The following is a 7,272-nucleotide window of genomic DNA, read 5'->3' as shown; positions in this document are numbered from 1 at the left end:
TAAATAAGCTGTATATCTCCACACAATTAGGGCTGCAACGGAATTTGTTTCTCTAGCCTTCACGTGATTGATCTTTATCTCACTCTCAAGGTTTTAGAGGCCCCGGAAAGTCCCAGAAGGTGTTACGTCTGAGCATGAGGACACAATCCCGTTTAATATAATTTAAGTGGATAATGCTGTCAGTCTAAAACTGTCCAGAAAATATGGATATAATGATGGCACCCACTGCACACCCCCTGTGAGACCCCTGGCCTGCCACTTACCCACGTATATTCTTGAGTTAGTATTTGTAGTTTGTGACTTTCTAGCAATTCGTTTATATTATCTAAACTAACATAACAGTTACAATTGTTCGTAGTATTTATTTTGCCTTGTACACACATATTGATGGTAGCTTTATTCATAATACCCCCAACCTAGAAACGATCCAAATGCACATCTACAGGCAAGTAGATAAGCTAACGGTGGTATATCCAGACATTGGAATACTACTCAGCAATAAAAAGGAGCAGACTACTGATACATGCGACAATGCGGATAAATTTCAAAAACCATTATTGCTGAGCTGAAGAATCCAGAGCCCAAAACATACGGATATTTATATACAGATCTTTTTATACAAAGTTCTAGAACACGTAAAACTACTATAAAGCGACGGAAAGCAGATCAGTGGTTGCCTAGCACTGGGAGAGAGTGGGTTCACTACAGGGGAGAATGAGGGAAACTTTTTGGTGATGAAAACGTTGTGTCTCTTAATTTTGGTGATGTAAACACAGGTGGTGAAATTCATCTAACTGGTGCCTTTTAAAAATGTTTTTTATTTCTCAATTACAGTTGGCATACAATATTATATTAGTTTCAGGTGTACAGCATAGTGATTAGACATTTATATAACTTATGAAATGATCACCCTGATAAGTCTAACAGCCCTCCGACACCATACGTAGTCATCACCATGTTAGTGACTATATTCCTCATGCTATACTTTACATCCCCGTGACTATTTTGTAACTACGAATTTGTACTTAGTCCTTCCCCTTTTTCATCCACCCCTCCAACCCCCCTCCCATTTGGCAAGCCTCAAAATGTTCTCTGTACTTACGAGTTTGTTTCTGTTTTATTTATTTCGTTTTTAGATTCCACGAGTAAGTGAAATCATGTGGCATTTGTCTTTCTTGGTTTGACTTACTCTACTCATCACAACACCCTCTAGGCCTATCCATGTTTTTGCAGATGGCAAGATTTCATTCTATCTATTTCTATCTAGCCATCCATCATCTATCTATCTATCTATCTATCTATCTATCTATCTATCTATCTATCTATCTATCTATCTATCTACCTACCTATCTATCGATCTATCAACTATCTATCATCTGCTTACCATCTCTCATCCATCTACCCATCCATTCATTTATGAGACTGAGTAATATTTCATTGTACATGTGTACTGTCACTTCTTTACCCATTTATCCATTGATGGACACGCAGTTGCCTCCATATCTTAACTACTGTAAATGATGCTGCAATGAACATATGGATACACATATCTCTTCAAAGTAGTGCTTTGAGTTTCTTCAGATAAATACTCAGAAGTGGGATAACTGGGTCTTTCTTTGTCTCTTGTTATAGCTTCGTTTTAAAGTCTGTTTTTTTTTTTTCTGGTATAAGTATTGCTATCCAAGATTTTTGTTTTCATTTCTGTTTTCATGATATATCTTTTTCCATTCCTTTACTTTCGGTCTGTGTGTGTCTTTTGATCTGAAGTGAGTCTCTCATAGGCAACATAGGTAAGGGTCGTTTTTGCTTATTCATTCAACTGCTCTATCTTTTGATTGGAGTATTTAATTCTTTTTCATTTGAAGTACTTGTTGATAGATATGTAGTTATTGCCATTTTATTTTTCATCTTTTTGATACATATTTTTTTTCTTCTTAAAGAAGTCCCTCCGACATTTTCTGTAGTACTGGCTTGGTGGCGATGAACTCCTTTAGCTTTTCCTTGTCTGGGAAGCTCTTTTTCTGTACTTTGATTCTAAATGATAGCTTTGCTGTGTAGAGTCATCTTGGTCGTAGGTCCTTGCTCTTCATCACTTTGGCAACTTTGTACCAATTTCTTCTGGCCTGCAAAGTTTCTGCTGAGAAATCAGCTGAGAGTGTCATAGAAGCTCCCTTGTAGGTAACCAATGGCCTTTCCCTTGCTGCTTTTAAAATTCTCTCTTTGTCTTTAACTTTTGTCATTCATAATATTTCTTTATAATCATTTTTAGTTCTGTAAGATCAGTAATTATGTCCTCAGTTTCTTTTCAAATGCTGCTAATTTGATTTTCCTCTATTTTTTAAAATTTCTCTTAGTTTTAATAAACCAAAGATCTGTCAGTTCATCGATCTTCTCAAAGAACCAGCTTTTCTTACACTGAATTTCTCTATTGTTTTTCTGTTCTCTATTTCATTAATTCCCACTCTATTCTTTGCTATTTTCTCCTTCAGCTAGCTTTAGATTTAGTACGTTCTTGTTTTTCCAGTGTTTTAAAGTAGAAAGTTAGGTTTCTGATTTAAAATCTTGCTTCTTTTTGAACGTGGGATTTTGCAGCTATACATTTTCCTCATAAGTTATAATGCATTCGATCTTCATTTTAATCCATCTCAAAGTTTCTAATTTTTCCTGTGATTTCTTCTTTAATCCATTGGTTATTTAGGAGTTAATTTATCTTTAATTTCTACATTTTTTTTGGTGATTTTCCTGTTTTCCTGTAATTGATTGTTAATTTTATTGCGTTATGGCCAGATAACATACTTTGTATTATTACGATTCTTTAAAATGTATTTATCTGTGTCTTATGGCCTAACACATGATCTATTCTAAAAAAAACCCACATGCAATTTTGAAGATTATATATCCTATAGTTGTTGAGTGGAGTATGCTGTGGATGTGTTAGGTCTCCTTGGTTTATACTGTTGCCTTGTTGAAATCCCACCTAGTTGTCTATTCATTATTAAAACCGAAAGTGAGTTATTGACTCTCCAACTATTATTGCTGAATTGTCTTTTTCTCTCTTCACTTTCTTGTAATGTTTATTTTCTTCCAATATTTATATATCTATTTCAGCTGTTTTATGGCCAACGTTTGCATGATATTTTTCCATTTTTTTACTTTTAATTGTCTTTTATCTTTGAGTGAGTCTCCTGTAGATAAATTTTGTTTGCTTGTTTTTGTATATAGTCTGACATATTCTGTATTTTTATTGAGTTGTTTAATTCATTTACATTGATTTTTTTGATTAATTGGAGAGTTGGACTTATGTTTACCATTTTACTTTTTGTTTTCTGTATGTCTCGTGCCTTCTTTGTCCCACTGTTCTTTATTTAATGTTTGATTTTGCATTATGCATTTTCTAATGTAACATAAATTTCTTTAATGATTTTTTTTTACTATGTACAGTTATTTCCTTAGTGGTTCCGTTAGGACATACTATTCACACATTAACTTATCAGAATGTGCTTCAGATTTATGTTTACTTAATTCTAGGGAAATATAGACATGTCATGTCTGTATAGCTCTTTTTATCTCTTCTCTTTTTATGGCATTATTATTATACATATTACAACCATATATGTTACAAACCCAAACGTACCTTATTAAAAATACTTTATATAATTGTATGTCTTTTAAAGAAGCTGAGGAAAGGAGAGCTTTTGTTATATGAACATTTTTATTTAACATTTCTGGTTCTCTTCGTTTGTTTCTGTGGATCTGAGTTACCATCTGGAGTCATTTACTTAGCCCAAACAAGCTTTGCTCCCAGCCAAGTTCTTTATATGGATATTGGGAAATATGCTGCATTCTAAATGTTATAGGTGGAGAAATAAAATCACACGCATCTTGTTTTATATAATTGCTTTTAAAATAACTTAAGAGAAAAAAGGAGAAGGACTATGCATTTACAATGTCTTTTATAATTTCACCATTAACTTTACCTCTTCTCGTTTTCCCACGTGGATTCAAATTGCCGTCTGGAGTCACTTGCTCTGGTCCTGAAGAATCCTACTTAATATACTTTGTAAGGTGTGTCTGCTTACAAGGATTTTCTCCATGTTTGCTTATCAGGAGGCATCTTCACTTTGACCTTGTGTCTGAAAGATAGCTTTGCTGGGTCTTGGATTCTGGATTGGCGTTTTTTGTTCTTTGACTACTTCGAATTTTATTCCATTGCCTTTGATCGCTGTTGCTCCTGATAAGGAGTAAAGTTTTCAGTCTTATTGGGGCTCTTTTGTAAGTGGTAATTTTTCTTTTATATCTTTGAATATTTTCTCTTTGTTATTGGCTTTAGTATTTTCATGTGATGTATTTATAGTGAATCTCTGAATTTATCTCAGTGGATGACTGTTAAACTTCTTGTGTATGTAGGTTTATGTTTTTCATCAAATTTGGGTAGTTTATAGTTATTATTTTGTTAAATGTTTTTCTGCTCCTTTCTCCCTTGCCTCTCTTCCGCCTCTCTCATTATGCACATGGTGGTGCCCTTAATGACAACCCACTTTTCTTAGAGGTTCTATTAAATTTTTCACGCTTTGGTCTTCATCCTTCATATTGCATAATCTCTATCAATCTGTTTTTAAGTTCACTAATTTTTTCTTTTGCCAGTTCAGATATACTGTTGATCATCTTGAGTGAGTTTTTGATTTAGTTATTATAATTTTCCATCCAGAATTTCCACTCGTTTCTTGCTTATAGTGTCTCTCTCTCTCTATTGATAATCCCTACTTGATGTTACATGATCGTTATAACTTTCTTTATTTGTTAAGCATGGTTTCCTTTAGTTCTTCGAACATGTTTACAATGGCTGCTTTGAAGTATCTATCTGTTAAATATGCTCTCACAGGCAGTTCCTGTTGCCTGTTTTTTGAACTGTACATGGGTCAGATTTTTGTTTCTTTTTATGTCCTATTAATTTTTGTTGGAAACTGGACGTTTTAGATAATGTATTGTAGCATCTCTGAATACTGCCCCCTTCAGGGCTTCTTATTGTTATTTCCTTGTTTCTTTTTATTTTTTATTGAGTGGTTGGATTATTTTAGTGAAATATCTTCTTCCTCTTCTCTTGCCCCACTGTGAATCTTCTGGTATTTTCCTTCAGCGAGTGCGGCTTTGATAGCCATTCGGGCAGTGTCTCTTTTGGTGTCTCTTTCTCTGAAGACTTCCAGCTCTGAAGCTTCACTAAGCGCTGGTCGCCTGCTTTATTATCCTCAACAATGACCCGCGGCATGAACTGCTGCTCAGACTCATCCTATTAAAAACAGGTTTCTTTACAGGGACAGAGTTTCCTACCGGTGTTTGAGATTAGTCGTGGCCCAGTAGGGATATTAGTTGGCTCTTTCCAAAGTATTTTATGGTAAATTTGTGGCCCGCAGTTTAGCTACATTTCTGATAAGTCTATACTAGTTTCCTCTTAATTATTTGTTATCATAGCCTCCGTTGATTTCAAGAGTGTCCTTAGGCTTGAACTTCTCCACATTTTTCTACAAATAAATTTAATTCTTTGGGGAAGAAATTTAGAGCTCTCTGTTTTACGGTGTCTCTCTCTTTAAAAAAAACAATATAAGGCCAGGTCTGGAGCTGGGGATTGGGATGGCTCTGTGTGACACCCCTGATCCAGAAACTCTGTGCTAATTGATAGTAGGGTGGGCAGCAGTGTCAGATAGTCTCGACGTGCCTCTCGCAGCGTGGAACCCCCACCTTATGAGCTGGGATGTGAATGATAAGGACCCAAGTATTCTCAGCAGAGGACCCCGGTCTGAGGCTTTGTCTCGTGAGTAGGGGCCAAGCAGAAGAAAACCGCACCTGTCACTCGGGCCCCGTTTCTCACCCAGAACTCATCCCCTAACCTGGTAGCTGGGGACGGGATGAGAACTGTTGGCATCCTGTCCCCCTGTGGCGTGTCCTTGGCTGTACACATCTGAGTGGAGTTTCAATCAGGGCAGTTGGGAGGAGAAAGAGAAGGAGTGGGTCGTACAACAAATGCCACAGAAGGTTTCTACTGATTTGTACTATGTTTCCTTGAACAAATGTTTATTCTTTTGCTGTATGTCCTTAGGGTTATTCCCAGAGACTTTTTTTTTTCCCCTACAGTTTTCAGCAGTTTCCCTGGGGAGCGAGTCCGTGGAACTCTTTATGTTGCCGTGCTAAAAGTGGAACTTTTTATGAGTTTTTATATTTGACTTTTGAGCACCTTACACCTGGTCTGCTCTCAGAAACCCCCCACCCCCCGGATGCGGATGCAGGCTGCGGTGAAAGCGTGAGGACCTGAAGGAGATTTGGAGAACAGAGAAAGCTGCAGCCCAGGGAAGAGCGGGACCGAGGCTCATGCAAGGTCAACCGCAGACTCTGAAGGGCATAGGACCCTGGTCTGAAAGGAAAGGATCCAACACGAGGAGCTGGTAATACAACGATTTCGATGGCTGAGCCTGGAAAGGTGCCCCAGGGTGACATTGAATGTTGGGAGAAAGCCTATGTAGTGGCTTATGTAGTGGCATTTATGTTCAGGGAGGGGCTCTGACATTCTCATGAGGGTCTCCTAAGAGTAGGTTTTTTACCCCAATGATAACTGTCCACACATTCATTTTTTTATGTGCCGATTTTCCTTAACTGGATAATATTCCCACTTGATGGGGGAAAGAGAATGTGTATTTATGACTCCATAATAAAAAATATATTTTAAATAGTTCTCCTATCATAGTGTTATACTTTGTAAGAATCATATATGTGCATTTTTTAAAAATTCCCAGGCTTCCTGGAGGCTATTGACTTCATCACTTTGAATTTTATCTATGTCCTAGCACGTTCTTCAGTGTAATGATTATCTGGAGGGAATTTTCTCTTCCTCTAGTGTTGGACTTTTGGGATGCTAAATAAAAATAATCACCCAAATTATTTAAGACATTGAACCAATGTTTATTCTTTTTTAAATTAAATTTAAAGAGATAATTGAAAGCAAAGAAAAAAGATACTTATTTACATCTATCCCTATTTGTCTCTCTGTTGGTCTATCTATCTATCTATCTATCATCTCTCTATCTATCTATCACTTATCTATCTATCTATCTATCTATCTATCTATCTATCTATCTATGTAATCTATCTAAACATAGATAGATATGTGTGAATGTGTGTGTGTGTGTGTGTATTAATAGCCCAGATTTCTAACACTAGAAAAATTGTCATTGAGTAATTTATAATACTTATGTAGGCTGAAATATTTTAGAACATATACAA

Source organism: Pteropus medius, unplaced genomic scaffold (genome assembly GCF_902729225.1).
Source record: "Pteropus medius unplaced genomic scaffold, Ma_sr-lr_union100, whole genome shotgun sequence".
NCBI classification, from domain to species: domain Eukaryota; kingdom Metazoa; phylum Chordata; class Mammalia; order Chiroptera; family Pteropodidae; genus Pteropus; species Pteropus medius.
Note: the sequence above shows the minus strand (reverse complement) of the source record.